This window comes from Elephas maximus, chromosome 9 (assembly GCF_024166365.1).
Source record: "Elephas maximus indicus isolate mEleMax1 chromosome 9, mEleMax1 primary haplotype, whole genome shotgun sequence".
Taxonomy (NCBI): Eukaryota; Metazoa; Chordata; class Mammalia; order Proboscidea; family Elephantidae; genus Elephas; species Elephas maximus.
In genome coordinates this window covers 112,581,001-112,594,294 of record NC_064827.1, presented here as the reverse complement: position 1 = coordinate 112,594,294, position 13,294 = coordinate 112,581,001, and positions in this window count along the sequence as shown.

Sequence of the window (13,294 nt, the reverse complement as noted above, 5' to 3'; positions counted from 1 at the left end):
TTCCTAAGTACCAAATGCAGAAAAAACTTTTCCCTGACAACTCAAGTCCATAATGAGCATCTGTGTTTTTATCACTCAAGCACAGTGGCTCAGAGACAAGGGCATGTCACAACTTGAAGGTGCAGGACAGAGTTAGGCTAGAACGCTGCTGCAGGAAGGAAATCCTTTCCATTAACTGGGTCAGTTTGGCCCGTGGCATGTTAACCGTATCTGACAATTGGAGAGTATCATTACTTAATACCTCCCTCCTATATACAACAAAATTATTTTTGGCAATAATCATGAAATGACGTGAATAATAGTAATGGCAAAAAAAAAAAAAAAAAGGAATTCAGACAGTAAACTTTTGAGTTTCATGCTAGTAAAAAAAGAAATAAAGATTAAAATTCATTATAGTACAAAACAGGAAAAAATGGGGTAAGAGTTTTAATTTACATTAATGTACTTTAATTTTTTTAAGTTTGTAATTTATTGTATATATTTTTTGCTTTCTGTTTTAACTTTTCCCTCATTATCTTTCTGTGTGTATGTGTGTGTGTTAAGTATGTACATATGTGTGTGTATATATATATATACACAAAAACATTTGCCATTTCAACATTTTTTACATGTACAATTTAGAGACATTGATTACATTTATCATATATGCAACCATCACCACTATTTGTTTTCAAATTTTTCATTGCCCTTAACAGAAGCTAAGTGCCCCCCTAAAATTAATGCATTTTTAAAGGAGAAAAACCTTAAACCTATATATTGGTCTGTTGTGGTTTAATAACAATTAAATAAGAATAATCTTAAAAGAATAATAAATTTAACTTTCAGAGATATTCAAATTCAGTATTTCCTGTACAAACTAAAAGTTGCATTCACAAACAAAAATATTACACCTGACCATTTATGCTGTTTCACTGTTTGTTTTGGGGATTATTCTTGTCTACTGTTTTTTTTTTTTACTTTATGTTTTGAAGTAACCATAGACTCACAGGAAGTTGGGAAGATAGTAAAGAGAGGTCCCTTGTGCCCTTCATCTAGCTCTCCCTTGGTGACAGTTTATGTTAATTAACTGTAGTACACTATCAAAAGCAGGAAGTTGAAATTGTTCAGTATGTGTGCGCAGTTCTAGACAATCTTATAATGTGTAGATTTGTGTGGAGTCCTTAAGTTGTGCAAAGGGTTAATAATGCACTAACTGAAAGGTTGGAGGTTCAAGTTCAGAGACACCTTGGAAGAAAGGCTTGGTGATCTACTTCTGAAATATCAGCAATTGAAAATCTTATGGAGCACAGTTCTACTCTGACACCTCTGGGGTTGCCATGAGTCAGAGCTCATACCAACTGCTTTTGCTAGTAGCTTTGTGTAACCACCACCACATTCAAGATACAGAACTATCACACCCTACAACTTGCTCTCTGTTTCACTGCTGTAATGTTTTAAATACAAATTAAAAAACTTCGGCTAGTCTCACAGAATGAGGGATTTGAAGTAATTCCAGGTCTGTTTCTTTGGTCTCACCTCACTCTACTACTGGTATTGGCTCTGAACATATCTTTCAACCACAGGGATAGACAGGATTCAGGCAGCATACTGGGAAAAATCCCGCAGTAGAGATCACACCTCAGAGTTTGTATTTTCTCTTTCAGGCAGGACGAGTAAGCCAGCGAGAGCCAGTTTGAACTAGTTCAAGAGACATAAAGTTAACCTTGGCTCATTAAGTTCCCCATACATATTAACTTTCCCACCCCTAGGAGAAATTTAACTGCCATTTTCTAAACCCACATCCTATGAAGTTGAATGTAAACCCTACTGTGCCTGTGTAACATGATTTAGAATATTGCTGATGTAATTCACTTGATCTCCCTGCTTGTAAGCTCTATAAAAGTGACCTCCATAAACCTTATCCTTGAACAGTCTTGGAGGCACCAGCCCCAACTGTTCCTTTCCTTGCTCAACAAAATAAAACTGCCTTCCTGGTCTCCCACCTCGGCCTCTTGTTTATTGGCTGTGACAAGTCTCGTCAAGCAGGACCTGAAGTTTCTGGCAACAGGATCACGGGGTGGACATGTGAACCATGACATGATTCCAAAACCTTACAAATTTATTCTCAAGACTGACATGTGTGGAGCCAACTCTATAACTTAGAGCCTTCATGTAGAGCACAATGTTACTGAAAAGATAATAAAGACACACTAATTTGATGTATTGCATTGGGCAAATTTGCTGCAGTAGACCTCTTTGAAGTGTTAAAAAGTAATGATGTCACTTTGAAAACTATGGTGCCCCTGACCCAAGCCATAGTATTTTCAATCACCTTATATGCATACGAAGCTAAACAATGAATAAGGAAGACTAAAGAAGAATTGATGCCTTTGAATTATGGTGTTGGCAAAGAATATTGAATATACCATGGACTGCCAGAAGAACAAACAAATCTGTCTTGGAAGAAGTACAGCCATAATTCTCCTTAGAAGTGAGGCTGGTGAGACTTCGTCTCCCTTATTTTGGACATGTTATCAGGAGGGACCAGTACCTGGAGGACATCATGCTTGGCAAAGTAGAAGGTCATTGAAAGAGAGGAAGACCCTCAATGAGATGGACTGACATGGTGGCTGCAATGATAAAATCAAGCACAGCAATGATTGTGAGGATGGCTTATAACTGGGCAGTGTTTCGTTCTGTCGTATATAGGGTCGCTGTGAGTCGGAACTAACAACAACAACGTGAGGCTTACATATTTATTATGAAAACTCAATAATAACCACAGTTGTTTAGAATTTAAGCCAACAAAATATTTCAGAGGAAAGGAGGAGTGTTTTATTGCTGACATTGTTTGGAATTGTGGGTGCATGGTGACAATAAAAAGCAGACCAACTTTAAGTCAGCTTTATTATTGTTTTTAAATTCTCTGCAGAGAAAGTGCCTCTGTGGCCTCATGCACTGCAAACCCTGCCTCTACCCACCCTGGAAGCGCCCCTGCTGGGGCCTTTTTCCTTGGGTTTTGCAACACTTTCTGGCCCAGGTTCAATTTGAAGTTGCAGTCTGGACTTTTTATCTGGGATGGGTGTTAAACTTGTAAATGGAGAGTTTCCAGAACAATGGTAGTGCTTCCAGCTGTGCAGGTCTGTTCACTAGACATGGGAGCCAGCTCAGGAGCCTGAGGGGGTGAGTGGGGCTCAACTTCAGCCAGGTTCCCCTTGCCAAGCTCGGTGTTCTGCTGCTACAGCTGTGTCAACCTAAAGAAGGGGTGCTTTTTTCCTAATATGTACAAAGAGTGCCCTGTTCTAGAATCCTCTTTTTCAGCATTTTTAGATATCAGAACTTCTCCTCATCTCCCTAGGAAATACAAAGGTTCCTAGCACTGGGGTGGAACGTGGGGGTGTGTCTCATCCTCAAGGGATTTAATGCCCTAGTAGTAGGGATTAAGAAAAAAACCAAGCAAAACAGAAAAACTGTATTTATACCTACAAGTTATGTTCCACCAAAAGATCTGGCTACAAAAAGTGACAGGCCACAGCTAAGGTAGGAGACCTGACTGACGGTAAGTTGCTTCAGGGAAACTCACTGAAAGAGAAGACTCAGCATGCTTTGTGGTATCCTTATTATACACACCTTGCCTAGCATTGGGCTTGGCACAAAGTAACATTCAATAAATACCTGTTGAGTAAGTAAATGAATATGCGTGGAGCTGGCACTACCTAGTACATCCTTCCTCTCCTTAGAAGATAACCAAGTGCCAAATTGACCATCCTGGAGGTGCAGCCAACATGGCGCTATAGACAGAAGCACCATGCTGTGCCTCTGCAGCAAAAACCCAAAAAACTAAGTAAAACAGACACAGACAACAATCCTGGAACTTAAGCATCAAATGAAGGGATAAAGGACTCGATCAAGTGCCGAATGGAATAAGAAACTGACAAAGAACAGAGAACAAGGATAGCTACAGAGTGGAGGTCCCCTATCAGCTAATGCAGCTTGGCTTTACCATCTTGGACTACAGCCACCAAGGAACATAGACAGGGAGAATGAGAAGGCAACTTCACGGAGCTCCCAACAAGAGACAGAACACCCAGTAACTGGGGATACACACTTCCCCACCCCCCACCCTTCTTCCCTATATGAGGTCTCCACCACTTTCCAATGGGCCATGGTCACTCAGCCAGAGAGACACCAGCTCACTGCCACCTGGGTTTGCCATCTTGGACCTCAGCCAACCAAGGGCTGTGAATAGGGAGCACAGGAAGGCAACTTCATGGAGCTCCCAACAGGAGACAGAGCACTCAGTAACCAGGGATACATGCTTTCCCACCACCTTTTTCCCTCTATGCAGCCTCTGCCACTTCCCAATGGGTCATGGTCACTCAGCTGAAAGATACCAGCTCACTGCCACCTGGGTCTGTCCAACCCCCACCTGCTGGCTCCTTCAGCACCATTTTTTTTTTTTTTGCTTTTTTTGTTTCTTCTCTCTCTCTCTCCCTTCCTTTCCTTTCCCCCACCCAGCTAGTCCCGTGTGCCGTTCCAACCCCTTCTCAGTGGGCAGCGTCACACTGCTCAGCTAGAGAGCCAGGGGCACATGGCCCCCCTGGCTCCATGCTGCCCCACTGGCCAGCTTCTTTAACACCATTTCTTTATTTCCTTGTTTCTTCTCTTTCTATCCCTTTTTTCCTTTCCTTTCTCCCACCCACCTATCCTAATGTGCCATCTCCACCCCTTCTCCATGCACTGTGCTGCACTGCTTGGCTAGAAAGCCACCAGCACACAGCTTTCCTGATCCCATGCAACCCCCACTGGCCAGCTCCCTCATCACATTTTTTTGTTTGTTTTGTTTGTTTCTTCTCTCTCTTTTGCTTTTTTCCTTTCCTGTCCACTTAGTCCTGTGTGCTGTCCCTGCTCCTTCTCAAAGAGCCTTTCTGCACCACTTGACTAGAGAGCCACTGGCATGCAGCCTCCCTGGGTCTGCACTGCTCCCACCAGCCAGTTCCCTCAGTGCCATATATTTTTTAGTTTGGTTGCTTTTTTTTTCCTGATCCTTCTCTCTCTCTCCTTTCCTTTCTCCTGCCTCCCATCCCTGTGTGTCACTCCCAGCCCTTCTCAAAGGGCCGTGCTGCAGGCCTCCCCAGGTCTTCACAACCATCACCAACTGGCTTCCTCAGTGCCATTTTTTGCTTGTTTTTCTTTTGTTGTTGTTGTTTCTTCTCTCTCCCTCTCCCTCCCCTCCTTTCCTTTTCCCACCCAACTAGCCCCACTGCCCCCTACTTTAGCTGCACAGCTCAGCTAGAGAGCCTTGGGCACACAACCTCCAGGCTCTGCACCACCCCACAGACCTACTCTCTTAATGCCATATTTTTACTTTTTTTTCCTTTCTCCCTTTTTCTTCTCCCTCTGCCCGTTCCTGACAAGCTGTGCCACATCACCTGGCAAGAGAAACATCAGCTTGCCACCACCCCAATTTCACCTGTCCACAATGGCTGGCTCCCTCAATGCCATGTTTATTTGTTATTGTGTCCCATGTTTTTGTTTCTCCTCTTTCCTTTCCTTTCTCCTACCCATCTAGCCCCAGGCACCATTCACAGCCCTTCTGGACAGGCCGATCTGCACAACTCGGCTAGAGAGCCACTGGCACACAGATTCCCTGGGTCTGCCCCACCCCCACCTTCCAAATCCTACCGCACAGCCATTTTATTTACTTTTATTTTTCATTTTTCCTTCAATATTTTTGCTTTTTTTTTTTTTTTTTTGCTTCTGTTTCTCTCTCTTCTTTCTCTAACCCAGTTAGCTCTGCACATCACATCCTCTCTATTATTTCCTGCCTATCTGCATTGCGCACTGAGTACTGCACCCCTGAGTGGCACTAGCAGACCCCTGGACTCTTTGACCCTGCCCTGCACTGTCCCCGAGCTCTGCCCTGCTGGCTCCAGTTCATACCACAAATGACCCATCCCTGCCCAACATCCTCCCAAAGAACCTTCCCTGCTGCACCATAGCTAAGTGACCAGTACTGCCCACTTGGACAAGGTAGTGAGAAATATCATGCCCACAGACAAGCAAGCAACAAAATGCACCCAGCCCACTGCCCAGACATAACCAAATGAAACAAAAAATCAGGATGAAAGAAACAAATCTACAATCAATAAATGAAGAAAATAATTCCTGAATGTCCCGGAGACAGGAGACAATATCAAAACATACTAAAAAAAAGGACAGGATGATATCAGAAAGTGACCAAAATAAAACACCAGATGACCTTCTGGTAGAAGAAAAGTCACTGGAACTACCTGATAGTGAATTAAAAAGTCTAATATCCAGGGCTCCCCAAAGAATTAGGAGAGGGATGAAGGAAAATGCAGAAAAAAAAATAGACAAATACAGACAAAACCAGGGAAAACACAAGCAAAGCAATGGAAGAATTCAGGAGAATAAAACCAGAACGAAATGTCAAAAATAAATAAGCAACTAGAAATCACACAAAAACAGCAATTAGAAATTCAAAAGATAAACAAAAAGATTTCAGAAATAGGTAGTGCAATAGAAGGTTTTAGGAGCAAATATGAAATGATGGAAGATAGGATGAGCAAATTTGAAGACAAATCCTTGGATACCACTTTGTTTGAGGAAAAATCAGAGAAAAGAGTGAAGAAAACCTGAGAATGATATAGGACACAATCAAAAGCAAAAATTTGCATGTGATCAGAGTTCCAGAACAGGGGGAGAAAATGGAAAACAGAGAGTATCACTGAAGATTTGCTGACAGAAAATTTCCCAAATATCATGAAAGATGAAAAGCTGACCACCCAAGAAGCTCTATGAACCCTGTATAGGATAGACCCCAAAAGAAAGTCACCAAGACATATTATAATCATATTTGCCAAAAAACAAACAAAAAAAGACAAAAGGAATCCTGAGGGCAGCTCGAAAAAAATGAAAAGTCATATACAAAGGGGAAATAATAAGACAAAACTCCAATTACTTGGCAAAAACCATGAAGGCAAGAAGGCAATGGGATGACATATATAAAACCTTGAAAGAAAAAAAACTGCCAAGCAAGAATAGTATATCTGGCAAAGCTTGCTCAAATATGATGGCAAAATTAGGACATTTCCAGATAAACAGGAATTACTAAAGGAGGCCCTTTGGTTAGAGAATGAACAACATCAGATAACAACCTGAATCTAGGACACAAGACAGCACCAGCCAGATACCGACCTAGATAATGAATGCTCAAGGATAAAACGAAACTAAAAAATTTACAACAGGGACCCAGAGATGTCAATCTATAAATGACAACAATGTCAGAACAATAAAAGAGGGAATAAACAGTTTAGGTATAGAACTTTCAAATGGAAAGGGAGTCAAAGCAATATCAAGTAATAAAAAACTGGTTTAAACTTAGGAAAATAGGGCTAAATTTCAAGGTAACCACAAAGAAAGTTAACAAACCTACTCATCAAAATACAGAAGAAAAACATAAAAGTCTCAGTAAACAGGAAATCTACAAAAATGAAAGAAATGAAAAAAAATACATACAAAAGGAATTCAGCACAGAAAAGTGAGAGGAACAAAGAAAACATCAGCACTACAAAATGACAGCAATAAATTCACACCTATCAATAATCACACTGAATGTAAATGGCTTAAATACACCGATAAAGAGACAGAGAGTGATAGAATGGGTAAAAAAAAAAAAAAAGCAGGACCCATCAATATGCTGTCTACAAGAGACACACCTTAGATGCAAAGACATAAATATATTAAAAATCAAAGAATAGAAAAAAATATATCAAGCAAACACCTACCAAAAAAAAGCAGGAGTGGCAATACTAATCTCAGATAAAATAGACTTTAAAACAAAATCCACCATAAAAGACTAAGAAGGATATTTTATAATGATTAAAGGGACAATTCACCATGAAGACATAACCATAATAAATATCTATGCCCCCAGTGACAGAGCTCCAAAATACATAAAACAAACTCTAATAGCACTGAAAAAAGAACTTGATAGTTCCACAATAATAGTAGGAGGCTTCAACGCACCACTCTCAGCAAAGGACAAAACATGTATAAAGAAACTCAGCAAAGATACAGACAATCTAAAGGCCACAACCAACCAACTTGATCTCACAGACATATAGAACACTCCACCCAACAGCTGCAAAGTACACATTCTTTTCCAATGCACATGGAACGTACAACAGATTAGACCACATCTTAGACCACAAAGCAACCCTCAACAAAATAAAAAAACACTGAGATAGTACAAAGTATCTTCTCTGATCACACCACCACAAAAGTAGAAACGGGAAGAGCAAGGGAAAAAATCAAATACATGGAAACGGAATAACACCTTGCTTAAAAACCACTGGGTAATAGAAGAAATCAAAGAAGGAATAAAAAAAATTCTTAGAATCAAATGAGTATGAAAACACATCATACCAAAACCTTTGAGACACAGCAAAGGCAGTGGTCAGAGGTCAATTTATAGGAATAGATGCACATATCAAAAAGAAGAAAGGGACAAAATCAAAACATTAGCTATACAATTCAAACAAATAGAAAGAGAACAGCAAAAGAAGCCCATAGCCACTAGAAGAAAGGAAATAATAAAGATGAGAGCAGAAATAAATGAAACAGAGAATAGAAGAACAATAGAATCAACAAAATCAAAAGTTGGTTCTTGGAAAGGATCAACAAAACCGACAAACCATTGGCCAAACTGGCAAAAGAAAAACAGGAGATGACACAAATAAGCCAAATAAGAAATGAGATGGGGGACATTACAATAGGCCCAACTGAAATAAAAAGGGTCATAACAGAGCACTATACTCCAACAAATTGGAAAACCTAGAGAAAATAGACAGATTTCTAGAAACAAACTACCCACCTAAACTAACACAAGCTGAGATAAAAAATCTAAACAGGCCCATAACAAGAGAAGAAATTGAAAATGTCATTAAAAAAAAAACTCCCAATAAAAAAATGCCCTGGCCCAGATGGCTTCACTGGAGAATTCTACCAAGCATTCAGAGAAGAGCTCACACCAGTACTACTCGAACTATTTCAGAACATAGAAAAGGAAAGGATACTTCCAAATTCATTCTATGAAGCCAGCATAACTCTGATGCTAAAACCAGGCAAAGCCACCACAAAAAAAGAAAATTACAGACCAATATCTCTTATAAATACAGATGCAAAAATTCTTAACAAAAATCCTAGCCAATAGAATTCAGCAGCATATAAAAAAAAAAATATATACCACGACCAAGCAGGATTCATACCAGGTATGCAAGATGGTTCAACATTAGAAAATCACCGAATAAATAAAACAAAAGAAAAAACAATTTGGCTGTCCTATTTTTATCCCTTGGGAGCCACAGTGGTGCTTCAGTGGTGGACATTCTCACCTTTCACGTGGGATACCTGGAAAGTAAGTGCCTGGCTCAATGCCAAGCCCTGAAACTGGAGGCTGGGCCTGTGCAAGGGAGACTGGGGTACCCCCCTGGGGTTTACAGTGGGAGGAGGGCCAGGGATCCCAGCATGCCCCAAAGTGCCCCCAGCTATGGGCACAGTGCCCCATTTCCACACAGTTACAGGGCATCTTGCACACCTGGATTCTAACTCAGCTCTGCCCCTCGATGACTGGATGGTCAGGGATGTTCCTGCACACCCCTAAGTCTGACTTCCTCCTCTACAAAATGGAGACACAACAGCACCTACTTCACACAGGTCAGGAGGGCAGAAGAACAACCTGCGTCTTTGCAGCTGGCCCTGAAACTGCTCTGAAATGAGTGTCTGGGGCTCCCACATCTCTCCTCCTCACTGGGGGCCCTGCAAGTGGCCCTCCCAGGGCTGTGCTCTTGACCTATCCTGGTTATTGTTGTATGTGTTTTATCTCTGCCACCGCACCGTTCAGTTCCTTGAGGGTAGGCCCACTTCACCTCCACCCCAGTGCTGGACACCGTCAGGGGGAGCAGGGGCACTGAATGGAAAGAAGGGTTCTGGGCTCAAAGACACATCTCCCCAACCTAACCATTACACCAAGGACTGATTCTACCAGGTGCACTTGCTACCTCTGCTTTAGCTTTTTAGAAATGAGACTTTACAATCACCTCATTGAAGAGGTGTCGATGACTATGAGGTAAATCTGAGCCAACTTTGTGTGGATAACAATAGCTTCAATTTACCTAGCACCTTCTGTGAGCCTGGTACTGCAAGGCCTTTTCTTCCTCACAACTCCCTTTCAGGAAGATGTTCTAATTTTGACAGCATCTGACAAGAGATTCTGGCCTTGGCGATTTAAGAGGCATTTGACCAGCGGAAGGCAGCCTGGAGAAGGAAGGCTTCCTTGTCTCCTTATCCATTAGAGGCAAAGTGGCACCAATGGATTTGCTGTGACAGAAGTAGGGCGAAAGCCGCTAGGAGCAGATCCAAGGGTCAACACTAGGGAACTATTTCCTCTACCTAGGGGAACTGCTCCCACGGGAGCTGAGGGCCCGGGAGGAGTAGGGGTGGACTGCAGGCAAGTGCTGCTGGATCCGAGCGAAAGAACAAAGAGGAGGCCTCAAGACTTTCCCAGCCCCAAGATATTAGCAGATTTCATAGCTGTGTTGGGTGGGGGTGGGGAACCAGACACCACACCCCATGACAGGGCCTTGAGGAAGAATGTTCCAGCAAGATTCACACTTCCTGCTGTATTTACTTTGCACAGTCTCTGCCCAGGCTCAGGCATGTTCTTTAGTCAGGACTTTGGCCGCACTGGGGATGAAGGGAGGGTCGACTCTGAAGGGGATTAGGCTGTCATCTCACAAGCCCCAGGAGCCAGCTTCCGGCATTTTACTCATAGTGAGCAACAAACACAGCCTTCCCCTTGCACTGTCTCTCCACAACCGCAGCCCTCCCTCGCCCCCTAGCCTCAGTAGCCTTGCACTGAGGAGGGGAGGGGCCTTCCAACAGGGCCCCTCCCACCTCACCCACTCCCACCCGGCTGATCATCTGGTCCCAAGGGACACTCCACTGGCCCTGACTGACTTCTGTTTCTCATTGGGAAGTACTGCACACTTTAAATTGTGCTCTGTTTGACGTATTTCCTTGGCACGTTGTCCCCACCTCATCCAAGGCCTCTGCTGCAGGATCTGTTCTTGGGAAGGCAGTTTGGGTAAATTCTCCTGAGGCTCAACACCCTCTTCGCAGCACAAAGATATGGCACACTCCAGAGATTGCGCTGCGCGCTCAGGGAGGGGAGCATGAGGACATCAAGATGGCGTGCACTGCCATGGCAGAACCACAGGTCTGCCCAGCTCCCCTGATGGCCAGGCTTCATTCATTCAGTTCATTCCTTCACAATTCAATGGCTGAGCCAGGAGGCATCAGGTGCAGGCTGTTCCAAGCATCCCTTCCCACAAGAAGCTCAGAGTCCTGCAGTGGCAGGGGAAGCCCAGGTGGTAGGCTCTCAGCCCCAGGGCTCCTCACACACAGACTGGAGCTGTCAGAGTCCAGTCTGAAAGGGCCCAGAAGGGTAGCCAGAGGTGGGTCTGGAGGGCAGCAACAGAGCCTGCTCCCAGCTAGGTGCAGTGTGTGCTGACGCAGTGTTCCTGAACTTCAGTTGTCAGGTTTATTTCACAAACATACTCACACGGCATTTACTGTGGGCCAGCAACTGGTGTCAATCCTCACAATAACTCTAGGAGTTGTCCCCATTTCCTGCAGAAACTGAGGCCCAGAGAAGGAATATGCCTGGCAGGAAGTGACCCCACTGAGATTTAGATCCAGCGCACTCGCTGCCCCTCTCACACCACCGCCATGATCTTGCCGTCTCCTCCTGAGTGTCCTGTATTTATTGGATTTTTTCCTTAAATGGCAATGTTGTTCTTACTACATAAATGTATTTTTAAATTGTGCAGATCCTAAATTTTTTTTTAAAGCATCACTTAGCAAAAGTGGAAAGTAATTAACTGTCAAGATGAATCCAATTAAAACACAGTACTGTTTAGCCTCCCAGCCACTGCTGTGTGCTCAGAAGCTGAGACCTGGACTCCTCCACTGAAAAGGAGAGAGTTGGGTTTGTGAGCACCGCGAAGCCGCACTAGCCCAAGCTGGGACTCGGAATTTAGTACAAAAAACCATTGGAAAAGGAGTAACTTTCTCACCATGTGACTGATTGTTAATTACTGCTGTGTTCACATCAACTGAAATAGTCTGATTGCAAAACCAGGGTCTGTCACTCACCCCCTGGGCTTTGAGGAAGTGGAGCAAGGACAGGGAGGGTTAGAGTACTGTTCAGGGAAATGTCTGAAGGTTAAGCTGACCAGGGTCTGGGCTTAGGATGGTAGAAGGTTCCATCTCACAGGCCTAGCCGGGCAACTGGGGTGGGGCTCAGAGCCCTGGTGCCAGGAAGCCCCCTATGAGCCTTCATCTGGGATCAGCAGGTAGAGACTAGCATTGACGGTTGATGTCTGCCATGGAAGGAGAAGGAGACTCCTGGGCACAGTGCGTTGGCCGTGACAGTGGGGCTGGGGTGCAGTGGCAGTTGAGACTGAGCCACAAAGAAATCTCCAGATGGGGAGCTGAGCAGGCTGACCCCAGAGCCATCAGATCCAGGGTCTGAGAACATGGCTGAATCCCAAGTGCTACTCTGTCCCACATCCTGGAGCCCAGGAGTGTTGAACTGTGGGTAGGAGACAGGGGAGCTGACTGCAAGTCCACTGGTTCGTCTCCACTGCAGGCAGCTCTGCAGTCTCAGTAAAGGATGGCCAAAGACCCATCTTTGGACCTGCCCAAGTTAGGGGCAGCTTTTCCTGTCAGGGCAGGATTTTCCTGAAATTTTCTCTTAATTACCACAAGACAGGAGTTTTAGGGCCCCAAGACATAGTGGTGAGCCAAAATGTGGTTCCTTTATTCTCTACCCAAGGCAGGAGAAACACCGTGCAGGTCCTATCCACACTGCTGCACAGCTTTCTGCCAGGATAGGGGAGCAGTATGGCCCCTCGGCAGGAAGGCTCATGACCAGTGGGGTGGGCTCCAAGGTCTGCTCTGGCTCTCAGTTAGGGGCACAGACACAACTATGTAAAGACTCAAAAAGGGGTGTCCTGTCCTCTTTCATTGTGGACCCTGAGACAGAATTGGGCTGACTGCGTCTTTGCATCACACATAACTCCCTCATTGACTCCTTTTCTGCTGCTACATAACAGATTACCATGAACTTAGTGGTGGATGAAACACCCATTCATTATTTCCTGCTTTCCATGAGCCAGGAGTTCAGACATAGCTGAGCTAGGTCCTCTGCCCAGGGTCTCACCAGGCT